Genomic DNA, 16,434 nt, shown 5'->3' with positions numbered 1-16,434 from the left:
TACATATTTTCTTCCACAGATATTTTGACTAAACTGAAACCTTAAGAAATGAAGGTTTTGTCTACGGGTACATAGTGAGGCCATTCTGAAGAGAAAGCAAATGGGCTAAATCCCAGGCAACCCTCAGCACTGGCAGCCTCACTCCTGTGGTTGAGTCAGTGTGTCTCATTGCACATCTGGAGAGTGTGCTGAAGAGTGATTAAAAGCTGAAAGCAAATATGAGAAGTATTAAAAACTGAAGCATTGTGAGTTTCTCGTATGTAACTAAAATTAAGCTTTAGAGTTTTATTAACTTACAATTGGCCTCAAGATGACATTTTTAACAGGGCATATAAATGCCATATTTATTGTCAAGCTACTGTACTGTACAGATGCAGAAATTATGTGTAGAAAAATGCTCATGAGTTCACACTTTTCTGTTAATTTTATGGGTTTCAAATCTATTTTTTTCACATTAAAATGCAAATTTATTTACTTTTTAATTAATTTTTCATTGAATTTTCTATACTAACCATAGTTTCCCTTCCCTGCTCTCTTTCTATTCCCTCCCAATACCTCCCCTCTATCCCTGCCACCCACTTCTCCATTTAAAAATGTGCAGGCCTTCCATGAGAGCCAAGAAATCATGTCATACCACCTTGAGTCAGGGGTTTTCTTTTTTGCTAGTGTACAGGCATCTGGAGTCATGCTAAAAGAGGTGGTTCTAGGTGTGAATGTTTTGTATTGTCTTTCTTGGATTGATGTTCCATTCTTTCCTTTTTGTTGCCCTCTCTGGATCTTAGGAAAGTGTAATTGCTATGGTTTACTGGTAGGGCATGTACTTGCAGGTCAGTGGGTGGCAGAGAGAAAAAGATATGTGCTGGGATAAAAGACTGGGAGAGAGTAAGTGAAAGACCAAAGGTGGTCTTGTCTACCCTGAAAGGCAGTGTCCCAGGCAGTTGTAGGTGGTGGAACAGGAGGCTCTAGTAAGTTGGTTGCTGTAGGACAAAGAATATTTCTGAAAAGTAAGGAATAAAAGGGTTAGGTGTAACTTGCATCTATATCAATTGTTGGATATTGAGATTGGCTTTCAGAGCTGAATGAAGAGACACCATTGAAAGATTCACACTAGAAAGCATTAATTATGGTCCAGCCAATTTGCATTATGGATTCTAAAAATGAAAGCACTTTGTACTAGTCAATAATTACTTCTTTTGAAATGGATTATTTTTCTTATATGGAAGAATAATTGTGTATTTAAATTATTGTAAAATTGAGGTGACATTTTTATAGAACATTTCTCCATTTCATAGATGTTCTAACTGGTGAAAAATGTAAGCCAGGGGGAAAAACTGTCAAGATAGGATAGACAAGAATATTTCAGTCTGAATTTTTGTCAGCTGTATAGCAGTACATTCAACAACCATGTGTCTTTTCTCTGTTTGACTTTTACTTTTACAGAGTGATGGATGGTGTAGATACTTTTGATTCAATAAAAATGTCTTCTCTATGTACAAGGATTGTGGAACCAATATAAAACAATGTTTGCCTTGGATTCCATATCATTTGGAATTAATGGAAAATATACTACAGGAAATCTGATTTGTCCTGGTATATATGGTAAAGAAGTCTACAGGATCATTTATTTACACATGGATAGATTCAGCTGTAAGGTGAAATTCCATACAGTAATTTTGATTGAATTTTCCTTTGGTTCTTTTCAGTCTGATACATTTTAGGTATTAACTTGCAGTCATTGACTATTCAGCCATAGCAGCAACAAAAATGAAGATAGATAGTACAAATGATATGAAACTTCTTCTAAAGTAACAAAGAAAAAATTTTAGGGTCTTAAGACCCTTACAAGAATTTCATTATAAATTCCTTTGACCTTCAATGAGGCATATACCCATTTCTGAATTAATCACTTGATGAAAGACTAGATTTCTTTTAATCCTGTCATATTTGTATCAAAATTTAGCAAAGTACTTATTGAGTTTTCCCTTAGCGACTGTGAGTAGGAAAGGTTTAACTTAGATATTGTTTGCAAGGTAGAAAAGAGATAGTTAGTAAGAAAGAATCACCATGTTAAAAAAAATACTGCAAGATTTATGTATTTCCTACTTTGTTGTTCTATCACAACAATATCAGTTTGCACTCATTCTTGCAAGTACACTGAAAGTATCCTAACTAGCTATTCTGCCAAATTTCAAACATACCTACTTGTGTCTAGTCTTCATTTGTCTGGAGGTAAGAAAGTCATGCAATTTAAGAAGAAAGCATCACAACAATGACTAATATGGCAGGATCACCATAAGTTTGATGTAGTTGGCACATATAACTTGATGGTAATCAACAGCTCTCTAATTGAAGTTGAGACCCACTCAATAAGAAGAAAATTATGTCTAATATCCTGTACTAGAGAAGTCATGGGTCTTGGAGGAGAATATACAACCACCACTTTGTACTAAAGCATAAAAATCCCTAAACACATTTTCCATATTTCACATACTCATAGACAAATGAACCCTCAAAGAACTTCTCTTTCCAACAGAGGGAGAGTATGACAGAAAATTGCATCCAAACAAAATGCAGAGTTGTGGAGTCCAGTCCCAGTGGATATACCTACAATATAATTCCTGCACCTAAAGATAAGGGAAAATTGCTGAAGAGGGTGAGAAAAGACTGTACAGGCCAGAGGAACTACTAGTTTTCTGTGTGAATGTGTCTCCGAGTAATGCCAGAAGCTATACCCACGAAGTATCACAAACATGGCTGCCTAAATCTGAGTTTAATTAGAACAGTAGTAAACAGACTAACTTGGATGCATGAGAGTCCAAGAGGCCTCAACCCTACACAGAGAACAACAGGAAAATAGTACTGAGAGCAGGAGAAATCATCTTCCCTAGGAAAAGGGGCACCAATAATTTTTACAAAACTGAATAACTAGTCATGGAAACATGTATACAAGTATTATTATACAGTTTGTGCTTATGTATATAAGAATTTGTCTCATCTATCTATCTATCTATCTATCTATCTATCTATCTATCTATCTATCATCTATCAATATCTATATACACACAAGCACATCTAATGAAAAAGAAGGCATAAACTTAAAAGGGAACAAGGAACAGTTTATAAGAGGGTTAAGAAGAATATAAGGGAAGATGGAAATGATTCAATTACATTACAATATCAAAATAAAAAATTAAAAAGGAATATGGTATAATAGATAATATTCTCAAGAAAGACATATGTTCTTATCTAGATGGTCATGAGAAAGTTAGTATTTGTCCTCAAGGTATAAGACTTAGATTGATTTTTACTTATGGACAGGACTCCCACATAAGTTCTCTAATCCCAATTGGTCATCTTAAGACACATGTACATATGAGCAAAGCTATGTGGACTCATCATGTTATACATATAATAATGCACATATATGTGTAATGTGTGTGTGTGTGTGTGTGTGTTTGTGTGTGTGTGTGACAATAATAAAGAAACAGTGGTTTAGGAGTACAAAAGAGAAGTTTGAGGGAGGAAAGGAAGGATCAGGAGGAATATAGATGTAATGTTCATATTTGAAGTTCTCAAAATAGCTAAAAATATGAACAGAACATCTTGTCTTAAATGTGTAAAGGAATTATATGATTAGGGTGCTTAATCTGGTACTGAACAAGTAGATGGTTGAATAGACCAAATCAGAAATATTTATTATTTTAAGACAGGTTGCCAGGTGTGTGCTCTGAGAACTTTTGAAACCTGGTAATTACCAGGAGAAATATGATAAAACTTCATGGATTTGTGCAGTACATGCTATATGTGTGCAGTCTATATTAACAGCATCTTCATGGTTCCCTGTAATTTTGAAATATTTCTTTTTATTAGGAAAGGTCAACATTGTAGTGTATTAAAAACTTTGAAGTCCTACTTTGAAAATCTTGTAGAATTATTTTGGTTGGGAGACTTTTGATGACTGTTTCTATTTCCTTAGCGGTTATAGGTCTATTTAATTTGCTTCTCTGACCTTGATTTAATTTTGGTAAGTGATATTTATTCAGGAAGTTGTCCATTTCCTTTAAGTTTTGTGGTGTACAGTTTTTTGAAGTATGACCTGATGATTCTCTGGATTGCCTGCATGTCTGTTACATTCCCCTTTTCATTTCTGATTTTGTTAATTTTGATATTCTCTCCCTGCCTTTCTTTAGTTTGGCTAAAGGTTTGTCTATTTTGTTGATTTTCTCGAAGAACCAACTCTTTGACTCATTGTTCTTTGCATTGTTTTCTTTGTTTCTATTTTGTTGATTTCAGCTCTCCATTTGATTATTTCCTGTCTTCTAGTTCTCCTGAGTGAGTTTACTTCTTTTTGTTCTAGAAATTTTAGGTGTTCTCGTAACTCACTAGTGTGGAAATTTTCCAAGTTCTTTACATAGGAATTAAGTGCTACGAAATTCTCTCAACTCTGCTTTCATTATATCCCATAAGTTTGAGTATGTTGATTTTCATTGAATTTTATTTTGTCCTTAATTTATTTTTTCCTCAACCCATTGATGATTCAGGTGACCATTATTCAATTTCCATGCGTTTCTGGCTTTCTGAAATTAGTGTTGCTGTTGAAATCTATCTTTAAGTCATGGTGATTCAATAAGATACATGAGGTTATTCTAACTTTTTCGTATCTGTTGAGGTTTGCTTTGTTACTGAGTATGAGGTCAGATTTTGAGAAGGATCCATGAGGTGCCGAGAAAAAAAAAAAGTATATTCTTTGATGTTTGGATGAAATGTTCTATAGATGTCTATTAAGTCTATTTGCGACATAACATCTGTTACTTACCTTATTTCTCTAAGTTTCTGTCTGGAAGACCTGTCTAGTGGTGAGAGTGGGGTGGTTAATTCTCCCACTATTAGTGTGGGGTGCTTAATGTGTAATTTAAATTTTAGCAATATATATTTTATATATGAGGGTTCCTTGTATTTGGGGCATAGATGTTCTATATAGAGATTTTCTCTTGATTTTTTCCTGTGACTAATATGAAATGTCCTTTTTGATCTTTTTTAATTGATTTTAGTTTGAAGTCTGTTTGCTAGATAATAGGAAAGCTGCACCAGCATGTTTCTTAGGACCATTTGATTGGTAAATATTCCCAACCCTTTTCTCTGAAATAATGTCTTTGAGGTTGAGATGTGTTTCATGTATGCAGCAGAAGGATGGGTTCTCTTTTCATACCCAATCTGTTAGCCTGTGTCTTTTCATAGGTGAGTTGAGTCCATTTATATCAAGGGATATTAATATCAAGTGATTGCTATCATCTGTTAATTTAGTTTTCATTGTTGGTGATGTTATGGTGTGTGTTCTTCTTTTCTTTGAGATTTGCTGTTGTGAAATCATCTATTGTCTGTGTTTTGTGGATGTAGCCAACATCCTTGGGTTGTAGTTTTTATTCTAGTACTTTGTGTAGGGCTGGCTTTGTGGCTAGGTATTGGTTAAATCTGATTCTGACATGAAATATCTTGTTTTGTTCTTCTATGGTGATTGAAACTTTTGCTGGTTATAGTAGTCTGGACAGGCGTCCCTGGTCTCTTAAATGTATGCATAATGCTTGACTAAGACCTTCTGGCTTTCATTCTCTTTATTGAGAAGTCAGGTGTAATTCTTGTTTGTCTGCCTTTATATGTTACTTGGCCTTTTTCCTTTGCAGCTCTTAATATTGTTTCGTTATTCTGTATGGTTAGTGTTTTGATTATTATGTAGCAAGTGTACATTTTTGGTCCAGTCTATTGTCTCACACAATAGAAACAGAAGAAATATCACCAATCTCTTTTTTACAAGGCTACAGTTACCCTAATGCCCAAACCACAAAAAGACATTACTAAGAAAGAGAATTACAAACCAATCTCAATCATGAATATTGATACAAAAATACTCAATAAAATGCTGGAAACCTAACAAAGAACACAGCAGGAAAATCATCCTCCATGACCAAGTAGGTTCTATCCCAGTGTAGCAGTTTAAATGAACTCAGATAGAAATTGTAATAATATATACAGCTTTAATTGGGAAATAGACTTACAGAACCAGAAGTTTCAGCAGAAAACAGGAAAGCAGAAGGGAAGGCAGGGGGCAGGCCCGCAATCTTTATAAGTAAAAAATATCCTTGGGGGACCCCACTCTACAAGCAAGTTGTTTGGCTGGGTCCCCCTACATCCCAGAGATGTAACAATGGTACTACATGCAAAATCTATCATTGTATTCCACCATAAAGAAAAAAACCTGAAAGAAAAAAAAATCATCTCATTAGATGCTGAAAAAGCATTCAACAAAATTCAACATTCCTTCATGGAAAAAGGCTTGGAGAGAAAAGGGACATAAAGAGCATACCTAACCATAATAAAGGCAATATACAGCAAGTCAACAGCTAACATCAAACTAAATGGAGAGAAACTCAAAGTTATCCCACTGAAATCAGGAACAAGACAACATTTTCCACTCTCTCCATATATATTCATATAGGACTTGAAGTTCTAGCTACAACAATAAGACAAATAAAGGAGTTCAAGGGGATATAAACCAGAAAAGAAGCCAAACTCTCATTATTTGCTGATGATATGATAGTTAATATAAGTGACATCAAAAATTCTATTAGGGAACTCCTACAGCTGATAAACAACTTCATAATGTAGCAAGATATAAGATTAACTCAAAAAATCAGTAGCCCTCCTTTATGCAGAGGATAAATGGGCTGAGAAAGAAATCAGAGGAACCTCACCCTTCATAAAAGCCACAAATAACATAAAATATCTTGGGATAACTCTAACCAAACAAGTGAAAGACATGTATGACAAGAACTTTAAATCTCTGAAGAAAGAAATTGAAGTAGAGACCAGAAAATGAAAATATTTCCCAGGCTCTTGGGTAGGTAGAATTAACATAGTAAAAATGGCAGTTCTACAAAAAACAATCTACAAATTCAATGCAGTGCCCATCGAAATCCTAGCTAAGTTTGTCAAAGAACTTGAAAGAACAATTTTTACCTTCATATGTGAAGTCAAAAAGCCCAGGATAGCAAAAAACAATTCTGTAGAATAGAAGAACTTCTGTAGGCATCACGATCTCTGACTTCAAACTCTACTATAGAGTTATAGTAATGAAAACTGCTTGGTATTGGGGAAAAAAACAAGATTGGAATCAAATCAAAGACCCTGATATCAATCTACACACTTACAAACACCTGATTTTTGACAAAGAAGCTAAAAATATAACATGGAAAAAATTAAACAGTGCAGACATAATTGGATATCAATATGTAGAAGAATGCAAATAGATCCATATCTATCACCATGCACAAAATTAAAGTCCAAATGAATCAAAGACCTCAACATAAAACCAACCACACTCCACCTCAAAGAAAAGAAAGTGAGAAGTATACTTGAATGCATTTGCACAGGAGACCACTTTTAAAATATAGCCCCATTAGCACAGACACTGAGAGTGAAAATTAATGAATGCCATCTCTGGAAACTGAAAACCTTCTGTAAAACATAGGACATAGTCAACAAGAGAAGTCTGTAGCGTACATAAAGGGAAAATATCTTCACCAACCTCATGTCGGTCAGACGGCTGATCTTCAAAATATACAAAGAACTCAATAACCTTGATATCAAACGACCAAATAATCCAATAAAAAATGGGGCACATACCTAACTAGAGAACTCTCAACAGATGAATCTCAAATGGCTGATAGACACTTAAGGAAATGCTCAACATCCTTAGTCATCAGAAAAATGCAGACCAAAACAACTCTGAGATTCCATGTTATATCTGTCAGAATGGCCAAGATAAAAAAAAAAGAGTGATGACAGTTTATATTGGAGAGGATGTGGGGTAAGAGGAAAACTCCTTCATTGCTGGTGGTAGTGCAAACTGGTACACCCGATATGAAAAACAATATGGTGATTTTTCAGAATATTAGGAAACAACCTTCCTCAAGAACCAGCAATACCACTTTTGGGCATTTACCCAAAGGATGCTCAATTGTTCCAAAAGGACGTGTGCTCAACTATGTTCATAGCAGCATTGTTTGTCATAGCCAGAACTTGGAAACAACTTAGATGCCCTTCAACCAAAGAATGGATATAGAAAATGTGGTACATTTACGCAATGGAGTACTACACAGTAGTAAAAAAAATGACATATTGAAATTTTCAGGCACAGGGTTAGATCTAGAAAAAAACATTGAGTGAAGTAACCCAGACATAGAAAGTCAACTATAATACATACTCACTCATAGTTGGCTTTTAGAAAACAAAGATAAAACAGCTTACAATTAACAACTCAGAGAATCTAGACAACAAAGGGGACCCTAGTAGTGACATACATGGATCTACATAGGAAGGAGAAAAAGACAAATTATACTGAGTAAATTGGAAGTGTGGAGGTTACAGAGAATATAACAGAAGAGGGGAGGGAAAGAGGGGCGCAGAGAAAAATGTACAACTCATTAAAAACAATTAAAATCTCTGAAGTCACACTAAACTCTTACTTCTCCATAAGTTTCAATACTCTATATGTGGAGATTCATCATACATTCATTCTGTTAGATGTACTGAACATTCGGTAGAATAATAGCACACTCTAAAATTTATGAGACCACTTTTGTAGTAACAACACAGATAGAGGAAAAAAACTCAATTTAGGAGGATAGAAGCTTCTATAAACAGTAAACTGAAAGTGTTAAAAGCAACAATTTTCCATTTCCTAAATTAAAGTTTTTATCTCATTTTTTCTTCAGTTATGGGCAATAAATAAAGACTTCAGCTTTTGTCTGCTGGGAAAATGGAGACTCACCTTTTTCTCTCTTTGCACTTCGGCATTCCTGGGCATCTTGCATTGGTAAGACAGTTGGTCAGGATTATTCCCATGAAAAGTAGAATCATTGATCTTGCAATTCCTTGAGTCTGAATTTGAGTTCTGACACATTGTAGCTGAATGTCTGTCCATTAAATTTTTCTTTTACACGATAATGTGTGAACAGCAATGCATGTCTTAGTTCCTTAAATGTTCCCTGCAACAATTATGTGGAAATAAAACTCAAAGGGTGTATTTTGGATACTATGATATATTTTCTGTAAAAATTTAGTCCTAAATTTTAAGAAATAGAAGTGGAATGTGTGCCAAATTATGATATCTGCCTTTCTAAGTTAAATATTAAATGTAGGGGCCGGGAGGTGGTGGCGCACGCCTTTAATCCCAGCACTCGGGAGGCAGAGGCAGGCGGATCTCTGTGAGTTCGAGACCAGCCTGGTCTACAAGAGCTAGTTCCAGGACAGGCTCCAAAACCACAGAGAAACCCTGTCTCGAAAAACCAAAAAAAAAAAAAAATTAAATGTAGGGAGTGATGCATTTACTTCTATTGATGTGCCACATCTATAATCATGTATGTTCTATCATGTAAAGTATACATGAGCAGTGAATATTGAATATCACAATTTTGGAATTATTATTTGCATTGCTTCCTGTCTTCTCACAAATAACTGAGTGAGTTATCCTTGCATACATCAATTTGAATAATTCTCTACTATTAAAATTTTGGTATTCCTTGGATCATCTTGATAATGAAAGCTAGTAACATTTATATTTCTGATTATAAATTGCCACTACTACTTGAGCCATTTTGGTAATAAAAATAGAACCCCCCTATTGTATCTTTCCACATTTACATCTCTGAGACACATTGAATATAGGAACGAAGATGATAGTACTCTCAGTAACATTATTAGTCTCTGAATTAGAATAATTCATCATTGGCCTTTTCTCAGATCCTCTCCCACAAATTTGAACTGAAAATTACTCGGCATTAGAGTATTATAGGATTCTCTCTCTCTCTCTCTCTCTCTCTCTCTCTCTCTCTCTCTCTCTCTTCTGTCACTACCCATAATTGAAATTAATGCAAAAGTTCAGAATATAGTTGAATTACAGAATTACTTCCCTTGTTAATAATAAAATGCTGTCTATGATACACAAAAATATTATTCCAAAATTACAATATTACACCCATAGACATTGTTTCTTATATAAAGTCATAGTAGTATATAAAATCATACAAAATAGAGAACAATTACTCAAAATTCCAAAACACTATAATTTATATTCTCTTATTTACAAATATAATTATAGTTTTTTATCTGACTATATATTTCAAGTTGTTGAAACTATATTCTCTTTTTATATATCAGTTTTATTGTGATTCATTTTTATAATGAGCCCTTTATATTGTGTATACATCTGATTACCACTTTTGCTGCCAACTTAAAATGACTGCCTTATATGCAGATGAGAACTCCATTTTACATTTATTTTCTGTTTTATGAATGAAACTGGTTTGAAGGGTATATAATTTGTTTTTTTTAGGGTGTCTTGCATTTAGGTTATAGTTCCATACTGTTTATCAAGTATATATAATTATAAGGTGTCTGGATCAGTGTTTACAGTTTTGAAACAGAATTAAATACACTCCTAGTTCATGAGATGAATTCCAAATTCTTTGTCATAATCACACATGTTCTAACTGATTAGATTTTCCTGTATTTACATAGAAGATGGCTGTTGTTAATTGAGAAACAAATGAAATCATGAAAATTCTTGACATTTGACTTTAAAGAAAATATGTCTCTAAAAAATGAAACAGTTTTTTTTTTGCTTATTAGAATTCAAAGCACATTGCATGTATACCACACAATCCTACAGGACAGGCAGTTGGAGAAAGATCAAATAGACCTCTAAAGGGTATGTTAAATAAACAGCAAGGGATGATAAATATCCCCAGAAATAGGTTGCATAATTCTTTATTAATTTGAATTCTCTAAATGCTAGTGAGAAAGGAATAACAGCTTCAGAAAGACATTGAATAGAAAAAAAAACTACAGAATTAAATTAGCCAATATACTTTAAAGATGTTCTGGCCTCAGAATGGAAACAAGGACATGTGTCAAGATGGGGAAGGGATTTTGTTTTTGTTTTCACAGGAGGAGGAAATCTATGGATACCATCAAAATTGATACAGATTTGATTTGAACAAGAGACATGTCTTAATTAGAAGAGATTCATCAAAACAGCATGGCCATTTAATCTAAACTAAGCTATAAAAGTAACATGCTTTTGTTTATCAGATATAACTTGCCAATAGAGACTCTCTCCAAAATTAGGGTTGGGGAAGGGTTTTGTTTCTGTCTTTTTAGGAGATTAAAGGTATCCAAATAAGGAATCTGAGGACCACTGAACAAATGAGACATCTGAAGATAAAGAACAATTATACAGGAAAAAAAATTGTCTCAAGAAAAAGAGTAAATTGGCCTATTGATATATCACATTTCCAACAGGATAAAAATTTACAAATTGTCCCAAACGTTTGTTTCTGCTGCTCTCTACAGACATATAATACAAATAGCCTTTCTGTAGTCCCAGTCTAATTAAAAATTAAAGCTGGCTTTGGAGTTAGAGTGTGTCTCTCTCCTCTAAATCCAAGCATGCTTATTAAAGTGAAATCCAAAATCTCTGTCTCGTATCAGAAGAATCACCTGATATGGGATAGAAGAAAAAGCAAATATTTAGAGATTACTTTATTGCCACTAATCTCATAATCATTTGGTTTCATAGCTTTTCTAAGGTACATGATTTATAAGATTAATAAGTATTTTCAATTTTTCATGATTGTTATATTGAGTACTAACTAATTCTGGAAAATGTTTTCATCTACCTTCCTGTACATGATTTCAGGTTTGAGTCTCTGTAAGTTTTCTGCAGTGAAGTATGAGCAATCCTAACAGTAACCTTTGAAGTCTTCATAAGGAGGATGGGGCCACACAACAATGACTCCTCCAAGACTATGTTAATACCACTAAGCTGAAAAGCACCACCTAAAGATTAGCTTTTGACTACAAACTGCTCAGAGCAACATCGGGTGGCTAGCTGAGATAATTCAGCCTAACAGACTACTCTAGCTGGGACTCGAGACAAGCCCTGCGCTTTCCCATTACACAGACACTACACAAGTGATACGGCTACCTCTCCCCAGACTTGACAATTAAGCCATTTTTTCTTTGCAGGTTCCCCAAAGATTTGGTCACCCCCAGACAGTAGGAAGTAAAATTAAGAATACAACACCTACATTCCCAAGAGGTTGGGTTATGGTTTTTGGTCATTCAATGGGTTATGGATATTTATTGTTGTTGAGGGGGGATTGTTTACACGTTGTTATTGGTAATGGTCAAGACAAAAAGCTAAACAACAGAAATTTGATTCAAGGTTATTGTTTTGAAAAAAAGGGGGCATATAGATATGATAGGATAAAAGGCTAGATTATTGTATCTACTATGAAAAAAAAGGAAGGATATGTATATTGTATAATTTTTTTATATTTATATATTTTTATATTGATACAAATTTAAGATTAATTTTGTTAGGGCATATTTTACATACATTTCTAATCTTGTTCAAGATTTTGTACCTATACAACTCATTTAACAATGTAATGAAAATTTCTAGTCCTTGAAAATTATTATTACCAGCTATTTAGGATAACAAGGAGATGCAGGCTAGTAGTTAATCAACTATTACAATCGAAATTGTAGTCTGTAGCACAAATAATAAAAATGCAGAGACAAATATTGGTGTTTAATCTAAACATCCCAAAAGCAAAGCAGCCAGCCAGTGGCTATTACCCTTACTTCCCCCTGAGATGGTGATCCTGCCTCCACAATTCCTCAGAATGAGTCTGAGCTGAGACCTGTCTTCTCCTGTCTTACATTCCTCTCTAGTGCTGGGATTAAAGGTGTGTACCACTTGGCCTCTGTGGATACTAGTGTGGCTACTGGGAATAAAGATGTGTGTCACCACTGTCTGGCTTGTAAGGCTCAATAGTGTGGCTACTGGAATTAAAAGTGTGTGCCACCACTACTGGATCTGTATGGCTGACCAGTGGATGTTTTACTCTCTGATCTTCAAGTAGACTTATTTATTAAAACACAAATGAAATATCAGTACATTTACCCCTTTTTGTCTAAAATAAAAAAATTTTGTGATTAATATACAAAACTATGTACAGTAAATACAATAACTATATAAATTTTGTCAGGTAATAAATACATCAACCATATCTAGTCCATTTGCATTTAACAAATTCAGAGAAAATATTCCATATCTATCCTGTCTTAGTGAGTCCTAAGTCTTGTACCTAACCCTTTCTATCCTAATACTTTCTATCATAACTTGCTTTCTGCATCAGATAAAAAAAGAAAAATATAACTACCTAGGCTTCAACTCCTTCAAAGATACAAGAAGGTGATAGTATTAACTGAATAAGCAGGAAATGCATGCAAGTGACTTCTGAGAATTGTGAAAAATGAGTGAAACAGCTGGCTGCCTGGACAGTCACCTAAAGTTCCTCTTCAACATTAGCACCTCCATCATCTGCCTACCAGCCTAGAATATCTGACAGACTTTTCTAGGAAGTAGGGTTTTTGAAGGACTGTCCCACATTGTCTGGGAAAGTTATGGCAGTTACTCTCTTTTGTGTCCTGCTTTGAGGCAATGACATTTTTTTTTTCTCAGTGGCTTACTATTGCTTCAGAGAAATCAAACTTTACATGGAATTTTTTTTGATTCCCATGATCTTCCATGAAGTAGATTGGTGCTGCCAGGAACAGACATGTCTCATTGTCATAAAAAAGAAAAAGAACCTGTTATTAAAACATCTTAAATGCCAAATTCTGTAGATCTCTGAAATGTTTTAAGATGACCTGTGTATCTAAATTATACCTTTTTTGACTTTTGAAAGCATATCTAATGTGACTACAAGTTTGATTATAAAAGGTGATTCACTACTAACCTTAGTTTCCATATTATCACGAACAGTGGGTAATAATAAATTTCAATGAGTAGAAATTTGCATTACATTGTTAAATGAGTTGTTTAGGTACAATACCTTGGACAAGAGTAGAAATGTGCGTATAATATGTTCAAACAAATTTAATCTCAAATTTGAATCAATATAAAAATTTCTATGCAATATACAAAAATTCAATCTAATGTTAAACATTTAAAACTAGTAGTTTCTTTTAAATGTAGATTTAACAATCGCCCTATTTATCTCATCATATCCATATCTTCCCAGTTTTTTTTCAGAGTAGGTTCAATAATCTACGCTTTTATCTTATCATATCTATATCCTCCTTTTTTCTTTTCAAAACAAGAGCCTTGAATCTAATATCCTTGGCTTAGTTTTTGCCTGATCATTACCAATAACAACCTTTAACCAATTCTCCTAAACAATGACAAATAGCCATAACCCACTGAATGTTCAAAAACCACCCACCCCACCTTTTGGGAATGTGGGTGTTGTGTTCTTACATTTACTTCCTGCTGTCTGGGGGTGTAGGTGTCTTTAGGGGAACCTCAAAGGAAAATTTAGGTTAGTTGTCAAGTCCTGGGAGAGGTAGCTGTATCATTTATTGTTCAGGGTTTGTATAATGAGAAAGAAACTGCAGGGCTTGTCTCAAGTTCAGACTAGAGTAGTCTGTTAGGCTGAATCATCTCAGCTAGCCACCTTGAAATTGCACTGAGTATTTTATAGACCAAAGCCGATCTTTAGGTAGTATTTTTCAGATTAGTGTTGTTATCATAGTCCTGGAGGAGTCATCATTGCGTGGTTCCATCCTCTTTATAGAGACTTTTAAGGTCACTGTTAGGAGTGCTCATGGTTCACTGTAGACAATGACAGAAACTCAGACTTGAAATCATGTACAGAAAAGTAGATGAAAACTTTTTCTAGAATTAGTTAGTACTCTTTATGATCATTAATAACATGAAAAGTTTAAAATCTGCATATATTAACTTATACCTTGAGAAAAGTTATCAAAGAGTCGATATAAAAACAAAGGATTATGAGATTAGTTGCAATAAAATAGTCCTTAAAATTTGTTTTTCTTCTGTTCCTTAACAGGTATCTCTTCTGACATGAGACAGAGATTTTGGTTTTCACTTTAATAAGCATAATTGGATTTAGAAAAGGAGAGAGCCACATTCCTACTCCAAAGTCAGCTTTAATTTTTAATTGGACTGGAACTACAAAAATACCATTTGTCTTATATGCCTGAAGAACACAGCAGAAATAAACATTTGGTAAGCTTTATGAAATTTTATCCTGTTGAAAATGTATTATACCAATAGGCCAATTTGCTCTTTTTATACACACCTTAAATGGATGATTTCTCCCTTTTCTTCAGATGTTTTATTTGCCTAGTAGTCTTCAGATTTCTTAGCTAGATATCTTTAATATCCCAAAAGACAGAAACGTCTCCTAGCACTTTGGAAGTTTGGAAGTCTATTAAGAGTCTGCAATCAATCTCTCCTAATTTGCACCTTTTTGGGTCTAATTTTTTGTAAACCTATTTTATAGCCTAAATAATTAATAGAATTTCCTCTTTATAATTTTTTCAGGAACAATTTGCAGTCCCCAACTAGGCAAAAATTTTCCTTGTTTATCCAAACATTCCTTATATAGTATCTAATTTGAGTGAGATGGCAAAATGTCATCTATGCAACGGTAAACTACAGATTCAGGAAATTGCATAAGTATCATTTCTCATGGCTAATTTACAAAATATTGTCACAAGGGGCCTATTTAACATTCCCTGTAGGAAAACCTTCTATTGATATCTTTTAACAGGCTGAGAATTATTATAAGTAGACACTGTGAAGGCAAAATTTTCTGTCTTTTTCTTGCAAATGTATAGTAAAGAAACAATCTTTTTTTAACTCTTTTTTAACTTTTTTTTTATTGAGAAAAGAGAAAAAAAACAAATTTCCTCCTCCTCCCAGCCTCCCATTTCCCTCCCCCTCCTCCCACCCTTCTCCCCCTCCCCCCACTCCTCTCCCCCTCCCTCTCCAGCCCAAAGAGCAGTCAGATTTCCCTGCCCTGTGGTAAGTCCTAGGTCCTCCCACCTCCATCCATATCTAGGAAGGTGAACATCCAAACTGGCTAGGCTCCCACAAAGCCAGCACATTACGTAGGTTCAAAACCCCGTGCCATTGTCCTTGGGTTCTCATCAGCCCTCATTGTTCGCCATGTTCAGAGAGTCCAGTTTTATCCCATGCTTTTTCAGTCACAGTCCAGCTGGCCTTGGTGAGCTCCCAATAGATCAGCTCCACTGTCTCAGTGGGTGGGTGCTCCCCTCGTGGTCCCGACTTCTTTGCTCATGTTCTCCCTCCTTCTGCTCCTCATCGGGACCTTGGGAGCTCGGTCCAGTGCTCCAGTGTGGGTCTCTGTCTCTGTCTCCATCCATCACCAGATGAAGGTTCTATGATGATATGCAAGATATTCGTCAGTATTGCTCTAGGATAGGGTCATTTCAGGTTCCCCATCCTCAGCTGCCCAAGGAACTAACTGGGGACCTCGG

This window comes from Microtus oregoni, unplaced genomic scaffold, assembly GCF_018167655.1.
Source record: "Microtus oregoni isolate MIOR12 unplaced genomic scaffold, Mior012 000074F_ref0000038, whole genome shotgun sequence".
Taxonomy (NCBI): domain Eukaryota; kingdom Metazoa; phylum Chordata; class Mammalia; order Rodentia; family Cricetidae; genus Microtus; species Microtus oregoni.
Note: the sequence above shows the minus strand (reverse complement) of the source record.